General features: G+C 41.6%; 1 pseudogene; it reads right to left on the reverse strand.

The window, feature by feature from the left end:
• Nucleotides 1–6,203: 6,203 nt before the first annotated feature.
• LOC122916777 lies at nucleotides 6,204–9,537 on the reverse strand (annotated as a pseudogene).
• Nucleotides 9,538–13,570: the final 4,033 nt, after the last annotated feature.

Here is a 13,570-nt window from a genome sequence, read left to right on the forward strand (position 1 = left end):
TTACTGCTAAGTTTCTACAGTTCTAGAATGTCCATGTTTCAGGAGATTATGGATTACCTTAGTCTCTGTGATAAGAAGTTATTCCATTGTGTAATAATAATTCTTTAAAATATATTAATATATAATATATTAATAAACATTGATATATTAATTATGTTGTACCTTAATTGCTTTGCATCATTACATGCATTATATGGAAATACATGATACACATTTTATGGAAAACAGTGCATTACATTATGTCATTATATTTAACTAGCTAATTGTGAACCTGTTTTCCTTACTTGCAAGCAACTTGGTGTCCTGCCAGTTCAGAGAAGTTAAGTTAGTTTTCTAATGCTTAACAAGAGTAGATGAAGAGCCAGGATTTAAGCCCAGGCCTAAATGAATCTAGAAACATGCGTTTCACCCCAATTCAAGAGTTACTTTTTAATCATACTCATTTTATCCAAGTTGAATAATAAATTTATCAAATATATTGGAGTCATTGTATATGTGAGAAGTTATGGGACAGAGTAAACTGGCTGCACATGACATATCATCATTACCTAGAGAACCATTACCCTGTGCTGTCGTCATATGAAATTATTTATGGAAACTCAGCCAAACAAAACACACAGGGAATGATCTTTTATACATGTAATAACATGTTAAGTGAGGTTTTCTGTTCTATTTTGATTGAACACCCAAGAAAATAGATGCCTCTTATTCTCACCTTCCATAGTGAGGTGTGAATCTATTTGGCCTGAACTACTAAAGAAGATGGTCAAAAGCCAGTTGAAGTCTTCAGCTTTCTGCCAAGATAGAATAACAGGGATCAGTTTTACCTTCCTTTCTGTGAGGCTGGGCATAGTGCCTGTTTCACCAGCCTCTCTAGAAAACCTCATGATATATGAGACTTTGTATAGAGCACTCAAAGGGTATAGTTCAGCACTGAGGAATGATTAGCGCTGACTGACCATTATTCTGATTCCACCTAACAAATCTTTTTTTAAAAATATTTTTATTTATTTATTTGACAGAGAGAGAGAGAGAGTGAGAGTGCACAAGCAGGACAAGGTGCAGGCAGAGGCCCCTCTCTGAGCAGGGATTCCTGATGTGGGGCTCAATCCTATGATCCCGGCATCAGGACCTGAGCCAATGGCTGAGGCTTAACCCACTGAGCTGTCCAGGCACCCCTCATCTAACAAATCTTAAAAACAGGACCTGAAAGGATTATTATTTAGCCACAATAAAATGCCACTATACAACTATTTGAGAGACTAGAAAAAGCAAATCTAACCATACCAGACAGTGGTGAGGATGTATAGGAATTAGAACTCTCACACATCACTGGTGGGGATATAAGACATTATACGGACTTTGAAAAACAGGCAGTATCTTATAAAGTAAAATGTGCCCCAGCCATTTTACTCCTTTGTACTTGCACAGTAGAATGAAAAGTTATCTTTACAAAGACTTATACTTGAATATTCACAGCAGCTTTATTTATAACAACCTCAAACTGGAAACAACCAAAATCCCCATTAATAAGTGAATAAATAAGTCATACAATGCAGTTCTGTTAAATGATAAAAAGGAGTAAACTATTGAACATTGAAATGAATGAATCTCAAAGTACTCTAATGAAACAAGTCATATAAAAATAGTACACACTTGTGAATGTGCTTAATACTAATGAAGTATACACTCAAAAGGATCAAAATGATAAATGTTATGGCATATATATCTTTCAATTAAAAAACAGTATATACTGAATGATTCCATGTATATACAAATCTAGAAAATCAACTAATCTATAGTTACAGCATATCATTGGTTTATAGAAGGACCAGGAGGGAAAGGGAAGGATTGCAAATGGGTATGAGCAAACTTCAGTGTGATAGACATGTTCATTATGTTGACTATAGTGATGACCTCATGGGAGTGTGTATATACATATATTTTTATATGTCAGAACTTGAATTGTACACTTTATTTAAAAATTTTTTTTTTAAATTTATTTGACAGACAGAGATCACAAGTAGGCAGAGAGGCAGGCAGAGAGAGAGGAAGGAAAACAGGCTCCCTGCTGAGTAGAGAGCCCGATGCGGGGCTCGATCCCAGGACCCTGGGATCATGACCCGAGCCGAAAGTAGAGGTTTCAACCCACTGAGCCACCCAGGCGCCCCCGAATTGTACACTTTAAATGTGTGTAATTTATTCTATGTCAGTTATAGTTCAGTAAAGTTTTTTTTTTTTTAAAGTAACTTCAGCTGATTACCCCCTCCACTTTTAATCTAAGGGATTAAAAAAGTAAAAAAAGTCTGGAGATTAAAAAGAGGACTTCTTTAGAACTTTTGAATGTACTCAGAAATCCTCTTCTCATATTTACAAATGACATATCAGATAAAGATCTAATATCCAAAATCACTCAACACCCGAAGAACAAAGAATCCAATCAAGAACTGGGCAGAAGACATGAACAGACATTTCGGCAAGGAGACATCCAAATGGCCAACAGACATATGAAAAAGTGCTCCACATCACTCAGCATCTGGGATATACAAATCAAAACCACAAAGAGATACCACCTCACACCAGTCAGAATGGCAGATTAACAATTCAGGATATGGCAGATGCTGGTAAGGATGCAGAGAAGGGAAACCCTCCTACACTGTTGGTGGGAATGCAAGCTGGTGCAACCACTCTGGAAAACAGCATGGAAGTTCCTCAAAAAGTTGAAAATAGAGCTACCCTATGACCTAGCAATCATACTACTAGGAATTTATCCTAAAGATACAATTGTAGTGATCCAAAGGGGCATGTGCACCTGAATTTTTACAACAGCAATGTCCACAATAGCCAAACTATGGAAAGAACCTAGATGTCCATCAACAGATGAATGGATAAAGAAGTATGTGTATGTACGTATGTATGTGTGTGTGTGTGTGTATGTGTGTATACATACATACAATGCAATTCTATGCAGCCATCAAAAGAAATGAAATCTTGCCATTTGCAATGATGTGGATGGAACTAGAGGGTATTATGCTGAAGGAAATAAGTCAATCAGAGAAGGACAATTACCATATGATCTACCTGATATGAGGAATTTGAGAGGCAATGTGTGGGGCTTGGGGGGTAGGAAAGGATAAAATGAAACAAGATAGGATGGGTAAGGAGATAAAACATAAGAGACTCTTAATCTCACAAAACAAAATGAGAATTGCTGGGGGGAGGCGGGTGGGGAGAGGGTGGTTGGTTATGGACTTTGGGGAGGGTATGTGCTATGGTGAGTGCTGAAAAGTGTGTAAGCCTGATGATTCACAGACCTGTACCCCTGAGGCTAATAATACGTTCTATGTTAATAAAAAGAAAGAAAGAAAGAAAACAAAAAAAAGAAAGAAAAAAGGAAAAAAAATTAAAAAAAATTGTTTGACAGAAAGTCAGTCCAGAATGCCAAGAAATGGATAGAAAGTGAATCTTGAAGGCATCGATTGAGCCCCAGCATGAACCCTCATACCTTAGTCCAACCTTATTCCCAGACTTTTTCAGGTACGTACGTCAACAGATTCTCCTTTTCAAGTACATTAAGTTATATTTATTGTCATTTACATCCAAATACTTCCTCACAGTATAAGGGGGCTCTCCATCCCTGGCTCCCACTCTCACGCTAGCCCACTAAATATATATTACCTTCTCTGTCCTTCAGATTGCCCTTCTGTGAGAGGGGATTAAGAAATAGGCATTTACATTGCAGTCCAAGATGGCAAAGGAGTAAGAGAACTTAGTTTTGTTTGCTTGCAGGAATTCAGCTAGATAGCTATCAAATCATTCTGCACCTCCTACGAAATCAAGGGGAGATCAAAGAAAAGAATACCTGCAACTCTACAAATAGAAAAATGACCATGTTCTGCCAGTCAGGAGGTGCAAAGGAGGGAATCCCATGGAGGGGAGGCAGCCTCCATCAGCTGGCTACAGGCAAGTGATAGAGTAGCAGAGCACAAAATCAGAACTTTTAGAAGTCAGCTCTAGTGAGTGATGTCCCTGTCTGAAAGATGCCTTGCTGCTGAAGCAGGCCGAATCCCAGGTGGGGCAGTGTGATCTGAGGATCCCCAGGATCACAGAAAGAACAGGGGTGCCTGAGTGTGACAGAGTTCCCAAGCATCAGAGCCTTCAAGACATAGATATGTGGAAAATATCCCAAAATGGGAGTATGTGCTCTAAGATCTGTAGTACTGCCTTTTCCAATAGTTGAGTGACCCATTCTCTCCGATGTTCAAGTTATGAGAATTAAATTTGAAATGATGAATGTGCTATATTAAATATATTAACAAGAACAGAAATTAAACCTTGCAACCTGTAGGGTTCCCTTCCTCTATAATATTAGCTAGGTCTACAGAAGCTGAAGGTTACTTCTACACACCTGTGGTCTGGGAGCTAGGGCAAAAGAGAGAGACTATGGTAGAGCCGGATGAGCCATATTACACCAGCTTCCCTCCCCGCCCCCCAAGTTTGAATACTGGTAAGTCAGGTGGTTCTCAGGGTTTATTTTACCTAACCATTCAGGATAAACCCAAACTACCTTGACCTCTCTAGGTCACCTTTCCTTCCTTCCTTTGGATGCTCCAGTCTCTTTGATGGTTACTTACCAGGTGCCACTTCATTTAGCCATTAGGCAATTTTGACCTTGATGACTTGGACATGAATGAGGACAAAGATCCTCATGGAAACTTTGGCCACTTTAGCTTCAGCAAACTGAATAGGGTGTCCAAGAAGAAACCCTTGCATTAGGAAGACTTCTGAGAAGATTCCAATCATCCTCACTTGTGGTATTCACACCCTTGTGTAATTACACCTCCCCTTAAGCATAGGCTGGACTTAGTGATTTGCCTCTGAATGATAGAATAAAGGAAAGGTAATAGGATGTCATTTCCATTACTGGTTTCCAAAAGATTGTAACTTCTATCTTGTTTGCAAACTCTCTCCTTGCTTTGATGAAGTAAGCTGCCATGCTGGAGAAGCCCACTTGATAAGGAGCCCCATCCAAGAGCCAGCAAGGTACTGAGGATCTCATTCCAACAGAATTTGAGGAACTGCATCCTGCCAGCAACTATGTGACTGAGTACAGGAGTTGGTCCTTCCCCAGTCAAGCCTCCAGATGAGAATGTAGTAGCCTCAGCTGACACCTTAAATGCAACGTTGAAGCAGAGAATCCAGGTAGGCGTAACCCAAATTTCTGGCCCACAAAAGGCATGAGATAATTAGTATGTATTTTTTCACCCACTAAATTTTGGAATATCCATTAAACAACAATAGATAATTAAAGTACCCCTCAATTACTAAAACCTTGGGGTAAAATGTTGCATGTCTGGGAAGGCAGGCACCATATAGGAGGACAATATCCCTGGCAACATCCCTGAGGGCACTGTTTTCATGATCAAAGACTATCCCATATATTCATATGTTGAAATGATATCCTTGGGCCTGAGTAACCTCCAGGAGGTAAGGCCTAGCTGACTAGTATCCTACCCGATAAATAGTTTGGGAGCAGGTGAAAGAGAGTTTAAATCAAGTTCTAGACTTTGAGTGGTTTTTTCACTATTTGTAAAGGCCTGAAGGTTTTCAGAGTAAGTACATTACACTTTTTATGAAAAAAAAAAAACAAAACCTAAATATTTCATTTAGAGATTTTTATTTATTTATTTGACAGAGATCACAAGTAGGCAGAGAGGCAGACAGAGAGAGAGGGGGAAGCAGGCTCCCTGCTGAGCAGAGGGGCCGATGTGGGGCTCGATCCCAGGACCCTGAGATCATAACCTGAGCCGAAGACACAGGCTTAACCCATTGAGCCACCCAGGCGCCCCCCAAAATGTAAACGTTTTAAATACAGGACATCAGAGCAGAACCAAATAAAGGACCCCGGGATAAAACTGAGAAGGCCACTGTCAGGCTTTCTACAAGGGACTGGTGCCCTTGTAGAACCCAAAAGTGTTAACTACTAAGAGTTGAATGCACTGCTTCCTTTCCCTGAGCACAAGCTCCAGCCCCAGTCCCAGTGCAGCACACAGAAGAAACTCTTTATTAGAAGAAACTCTTTATTAGAAGAAACATTTATTGAGGAGGATTAATATTCGTGGTTGTGATAAAGGTTGTTCTCATCAGAGGATATATTGTCATGAAAATTGTGAAGCTTTCTCAGTAAGGACTAAATGATTTCCTTAGAGAAATTTTTCTTCCTGGAAGTTCTGGAGAAGCATTTTCTGCCTGAGTAGAAGAGTCAAATCGCTAAACACAATACTTTCATCAGGGTCACCCCTGGTGGTCCAAAGGACCTGGCATACTTGATGCACTCAGGTGAGGCTTGGATGAGGCACAGTCTCCCCAGAGGGCAGAGAAGAAGGGGGTTGACCCTGGCTTAATAGTTGATCCTTGAAGGCTTCAGCTTTCTGGGGTTGTCTGACCCTGTCTCTGTTGTGTCTGACACTTGTAAGACGGTTCTGGTTAGCACAGGCAGCTTTTTGGCTGCTGGATGTGAAACTTGCTGGTTTCTTTTGTTGTGGGTCAGAGAGAGCCCAGTAGTTGGAGTGAGGTCTCTTGTCAGACCTGTAGTTCCTCCTGCTGCTGGCTTAACTCTGAGGCCTCAGATCTGTACATATATGTCAGCTTCTCTTCTAGGACATTCCCAAAGGAAGTGAGCTTGTGAGCTTCAGGAGGCTGATCACTCCCCAAAGCAGCTACACTTTCAGCTGGGTCTTGGTGCTGCAGTAAGGTGGACATGAACTTGGCTTTTTGAGGGGGACATTCTTAAATAAACCAGTTTTTTTTTTTTTTTTTTTTTTTGACAGAGAGAGATCACAAGCAGGCAGAGAGGCAGGCAGAGAGAGAGGAGGAAGCAGGCTCCCTGCTGAGCAGAGAGCCTGATGTGGGCCCATTCCAGGACCCTGAGATCATGACCTGAGTCGAAGGCAGAGGCTTTTTAACCCATTGAGCCACCCAGGTGCCCCTGGATTCAACTTTTTATTTATCTTTATTATTATTATTTTTTATTTATTTGACAGAGATCACAAGTAGGCAGAGAGGCAGGCAGAGAGAGAGAGAGGAGGAAGCAGGCTCCCCGCTGAGCAGAGAGCCCAATGCGGGACTCGATCCCAGGACCCTGAGATCATGATCTGAGCAGAAGGCAGCAGCTTAACCCACTGAGCCACCCAGGCGCCCCTTGAAGGGGACATTCTTGATGCCATGTGGTTTTTTTCTTGGAATTTATCCACTGAGAAAATTGCCTCATTTTTTTTTCTGAAGTAACTTTCAAGAGGAAACTATTTGTTCTGTGACAGAGTTGAGGAAGCATGCTCTAATTTTCTGTCCTCAGCATGGTAGCTCTCCTCTGCCTGCAGATGTCCCTACTCCTGAGTCCTCACTTCTGCATTTTCTTGCTTTGGGATCCTGAGGTCTCACTTTCTTTGCACTTTTACTTTGTGAGAAATTCGTAGGCTGGCCCTTACAGAAGGTCAGCTTCAAGTCCAAGGACTCCTTCTGCTGTTCTGTGTTAATAGTGCTGTCCTTCAGTTGGATGTGCAGCACCTGGGATGCTTCCATGTCCCCGCTGCACACACTCTGGGACTAAGTCAGGGAAGGCTTGGAAGTCAAGCTGTCTGAAGTAGGAGGCATGTCAGTGGGACATCCTTGAGCCTGGTTATGCTCCTCACTCTCCAGTTTAAACTTTAACTCACTCAGGATCTGTCTTTTCAGGTGTGATAGTTAAGAATCTTGGGAAACCAGTATTTTTGGTGAGGGGTGTTCCATGGTCAGGCCAGTTTCTACCTTACTCGTGTTGACATTTATTATTTTGGAGCTTCCTAACTCACTTGTTGTCAAGGTGTCCCAAGATTGGGGTTGAAGGGTACAGAGTTCCTTGGTATCAAATATATCCCTGGACAGGTTGGACATGGTGAAATGTTCTAAATTCTTCTCCACCATCACTTTTTCCTATTCCATTTCTACTCTTTTACTGGAACTCACATTCTCATGCATGCATTCATGTCCAGCCCTAGCTTGCCTTGTGGGTACCTCTGAAACTCAGAGAATTGTGAGTGAACGTGTCTGCCTTTTTCCTGAGAGACTTCTGATGATTTACACTGAAGCTCCATCACTGCTAAGGAGTCTAGATTTCCATAGTCATGGAGGCACCAGCATGGGATTACCGTCCTTGGGCTATGTAATTCCAGTGTCTCCTGGGGTTCACAGATGATAGGAAAGTGGCCAGGAAGCATGGAGACTGGTATATAGGCATGGGATGGCTGGCAAACCAACGGAAGGTTGGAAGCTCAAGGACAAATGGTGTTTTTAGGTTTCTGGAACGCAGGGACTAAAGTGCACAAACTTTCCTCTTGCTTCTGCAATACTTGCTATCCCAGGTGTTGATTTTCAGTCAAGATAGGAGAGTCTGATTCATTCCTGGATCTATGGAAAGTTACTCCACAGTCCCTAATCTGAGATGAAGAAGGTGGTATGATCAGGAGTCAGGATTGAAAATGGGCGTGGGTGTTCACCTGAGCGAAAGATAGGGACTGGGATGGGAATACGGTTTGAGGCAAGGATTGGGGGTGTACAATGGGGAGAGGAAATGGTTTTGGATGAGGAAGTGGTAGAGATGCTTGCATTTTGATGGCAGAGGTATTATAAATTCCTTTGAATAAGAAAAGTGAGACTCTAGTGGGGAAGTACTACTAGAAAACAAGAGAGTGGCTACTAAGGACTCATTGTGCAAAGAAGGAAGACCCCGGAAGAGCTGGCTATATTTCTGATGCAAGTTTTCTGCTAAAGCCTTGACATGGAGGACCTGTTGATAAATAGAGAGCTTCTCTGGTTTGCCTTCAATATTCCACCCAGTTTTGGGGGCTGTGGTGACCTGTATATCAATCAGATGCAACAAATTCCCTAAAGATGTCCACTGGTACTCTGACCACATTTGTTTGGAAAATGGCCCCTCCTCTTTTACTTTCTTCTCTAAAATCTGGAAATCCATTCCCTTCTTCATTTTTCTCTCCAAGAGGGCCTGAGAGTTAAGGCCCGGGAAAGAAACTCCCCTGGCCTCCTTATGCTCAGTAGCAGAGTCTCTCCAGAGATTGGTTTCTGATTGATGGAGGTAAACCTGCTCTTGCTGAAAATTGGAGTGTGATAATGTGGGGAGGAAAGGAACGTGTTCTTGGCATGGGCCTGTCAATAGGAGAATTCTGAACCTGATGGGTTTGAACAGTCACTACCTCTGATTGAGGGGACGTAAGTAGACAACCCACCAGGGCTATCTGGAGATGACTTCTCAGGACCAGGTTTCAATGAGATAGAAATTGATTTAGATTGAATCACAGTTAAAGAGCAGTCTGACAGTGGTGAAACAGATGGCGTTGGTGGTGCATGATAACAAGGAAATGAATAAATGGGATTCCTCGTCTGAGACAGATTTGGTAAGAGGTCGATACCCTGTGAAGTGGTGGGGTCAAGAGCAGAGACGGTATTCAGAGGTAAAGTGGCCTCTGGTTGTCTGAGCATCATATGGTAGGAAAGAAGTCAAAGGAAGGGGTAGAGGTATGGAATGGTTCCCTGGGAATAAAGAATCCTAGGCTTTTGGCTCTGGTGACAGGGAGTGCCCAGGGGAGAGAGTAAGAATAAGTCAGCTAAAGGGGTCATTGGGTTAGGTAAGAAGATGGATGGGGTTTGGGGGAAAGGCTCAGACAAAGATGCTGGTATTAGGTCTCCTAGAGCAACTGTAGAGAAGTCAGGAGATGAAGTGAATGATGAGTGAGTCACAGGAGCTGTAAAACCAAAGGGATCAGAGAAGGAGTAGCATCTTCCAGAGCCTCTGGGAACAGCAGCCAATTCACCTCAGCAGTTGTGCTGTTACACACCCCACAGTAGGGGTCTGGACATAACAGTTGATGAAAGTGGATGGTATCATGACACCAGCCTAGGGGGCTGTGGGAGACAGTAGCTACAAAACTGAACAAACATATGTGACCCTGGCTGGTCTGGCAAAGTTTGCCCCCCACCCACCAACATCCCCAAGACTTTCAAATTCTAACTCTGAGAATTTTCCATCTCACCTCAATTCCAGGCTTCCCTGAGGCCCTAGAAATACATAGACTCTGCTTAAAAGAGGGGTACAGGAAAGAAGGTAATGTTTACTCACCTTTATAGAAGAGAAAGCACCTTTCTTGCCTCCCCTCCTTCTGACAAGTTCTCTACCCTGGAAAACCAGCAGAATGATGAAGATAGAAGCAAGAGATCTTATAAGAGGCTGAATAGAGAGTGTCCTTTAAAAATATCCTTGGTAGATTGGACTTGGAGAGCTCCAAGAATTAGGATACAAGGTCACATGATCAATGATAATAATAAGACTTACATTATTTGATCATTCACAATGGGCTTTTGTATGTATTATCTATCCCATGCGATACTGAAAACCACCTTATGTGGAACATGGGTCAGTGGTTACCTCAGGGAGGGAGTGGAGTATCCATGAAGTCACAGATCTTTCAGAAAGTCTTAGAACTTCAGAAGTTCTGAATCTTAATGTCTCACATGGCCTCCTATTGTACAGCACCCATTGTCCAGATCCATCAGTGCTTCATGCTCAGTCATGGTCAGAGCAGGGAATCTGAGAAGGGTTTTTTACTCTGACTGTGTTTCCATGAGCCTCTCCTCTGAGGCCTCTGTATTCTTAGAGGGACTGTATCTGGCAGCTGGAATCCTCAGAGGTTATGGACCTGAGCCCTCATGGAAAGGACAGGAAGGGTCAGCCTTGGAGAGCTCAGGTGGAATAGACAGAACCTTACCTTTCAGCGTCCCACCTTTCCTCCTCTTGGCTCTGCACTGATGCTAGAGCAAAAGGAAAAGTATGAGTGGTGGGGACTCATCTCTCACTCTTCTCTCAGAAATGGAGACATTCTTTATCCAAGAATGCCAGGAATTTAATTTATAGAACTTTGTTTTCTTTGCTTTTCTCAACTTTTAATGTGATTAAATATTTTCAGTATTTACTTTGAAAAACAAAGGAGGATTTTGTCTGGGAGGTCCACACTTGATATTTTCAGTCAGAAGTTCTTTGTTCAGTGAAGACATAAACTAAAGCCTGAGAGTCACATCTGTGCTCCCTTGGATAGACCCTGTATCCTAGGATATAGCTCAGATATATGAGATATATGAGTCTCTTCTCAGAGGCTCAGCACTGTTCTCCTGATCAGCCCAACGTGAAGACAGGCTTGACTGAGTGATGCTTGACATGGCAATGTGACTCATGATCAAGACTTGGGAAAACTTGTTTTCTTACACAGTCCTCATACTCTCCAAATAACCCAATCCAGAACTGCAGAATCCCTGTTTCGAAATTTACCCAAGACCCACCACCATAGCCAAATAGACTGAGTTTCAAGTAGAATCCTTAGTGCTTCCTTAATCCTTCACCATTCATATCTCTTTTCCTAGAGGAGTTAATGTCTGTTCTTTCCTTTGACTTCCCATTTTCGGTGTTTCTCTGACCCTTCCAAACTCATTGAGAAGTATGGGAGGAGGGACAGGAAAATAAAGAGTCATTCTCTGAAGGGCAACTTCTGGCTCCAGATCTAAAAGCCTGGGAGTCATCACTTCAGTCTGTGAAAGAAGGAAAATGCTGAATGGACTAAAAATCAATGACATTTCTTGGAACCATAGTGGCAAACCACTACGAGAGTGTCAGTGCAGAAAATCATACCTAAGATTCGCTTACTTGAAACAGAAGGCACTGGAGGCTCAACACAGCTTTCCTGGTAGGAACACTTAAACAGACACTTTGAAAAATTGCTGGAGGATGAATATGGGCTAGGATGAGAGTGAGAAACTCCTGGGATCACAATCTAATGGGGCCCTCCCTTTTATTTATGGGTTATATAACCAGGAACCCAGCCTGGTCCTCATAGTAAAGAGCTACCAAAAAAAAAAAAATGCTCTTGTTTCTGGCAGGGGAGTGTAGTGTTGGAGAGAAAGGAAAAGGCAACCCATTTTGAAAACATTTTGAAATATTCCCAGAGTGTTTTCCATAACAGAAGTCTGCTCAGTGGGGAAAAGCCTACCAGGGCTTTATGCCCTATGGGAGAAGGTAAATTACCCAACTACAGCAGCCCTCTCCAGCTTTCCTCTCTCATGTATAGAGTGGAAGAAAACAAAACAAAAATTTCTGAAATACTACTGAACATCACAATCCAGGAACATAAGGCCATTAAAAGACAAATGATTAATCATCTCCCCTCCCCTGACACCTTACTGTACAGTATTGACAGCTCTGGTGTAGGAACAGGATCATAGCTAAAAAGAGCTGCAAGGTATAGGTTTTATTTAGGGAGATTTAGGGAAACCTAATGACCCTAGGGGAGACAAAAACAAGGACATTAGAGGAAACTGTAGCCTCTGATATGTATAGTTACACTAAATATTAAAGACATGCCAACACCTAACCAGATTAGCATAAGACTTCATATTAAAGGTCTCTTTATTTCAGTTCCCATTACCCAATACATCATGTTTGGCTTTCAAAGAAAAATTACAAGCCATGCTAAAAGGAAGGGAAAAGCAAACTGAGAAGACAAACCAAGCATCAGATGTACATTCAGATATGACATATTTCAGACTTCTCATACGTAGAAGCTAAAATAACCATGATTATTCTGTTAAGGGCTCTACTTGAAAAGGTAGACAGTATACGAAAGCAGATGATGCATATAAGCTGGGAGAGGGAAATTCTATGAAAGAATCAAAAGGAAATGTTAGAAAACAAAAGCAGTATGATGAATGAAGAATGCCTTTGATTAACTCCTCTGGAGGTTGCATAAAGTCAAGGAAAGAATATGTGAGTCTGCATAAATGTCAGTAGAAACTTTCCAAACTGAAATACAAAGAGGAAAAGAATTTTCTTAATGCTAAAATCTAGAATATCCAAGAACCGTGTTTCAAACTGTATAATAGATATGTAATTAGAATACCAGAAGAAGAAAGAACAGAAAAAATGTTTGAAGTGATCATGGCCAAGGAGTTTCCAAGTTTAATAACAGGTTAGCGATACATTGTAGAAGTTCAGAGTACACCAAGCAGGGAAATATTTGAAAAGTCTTTACCTGGATGTATCATATTCAAACTGTATTAAAACAAAAGATAAAATTTTGAAATAATCCAGAGGTAAATAAAAAACCTACCTCTAGAGGAAAAAAACATAAGAATTATGACCTATTATTATAAGCCGTGAAAGCAAGAGATTGGAGTTAAATGTTTAGTGTTGGAAGAAAAAACCACCAATCCAAAATTTTATATCTAGTGATATTATCCTGCAAAAGTAAAAGAGAAATAAAAACTTAGAGAAATAAAAACAGGGAGTTCATCCGCAACAGACCTACCCTGTGAGAATGGGAAGACTTCGCAAGTGTAATTGGAGTTTAGCCATGGTGCAGTAAGGCTTCTCAGACATAGATGATTCACATCATTGCAAGTGCACTCCTGCCTCAGGCAGCTGGACATGGAGAATCCATGTGTTAGACTAGAATTCCAGGCCTACATCACAGGG

This window comes from Neovison vison, chromosome 9 (genome assembly GCF_020171115.1).
Source record: "Neovison vison isolate M4711 chromosome 9, ASM_NN_V1, whole genome shotgun sequence".
In the NCBI taxonomy this organism is placed as follows: Eukaryota; Metazoa; Chordata; class Mammalia; order Carnivora; family Mustelidae; genus Neogale; species Neogale vison.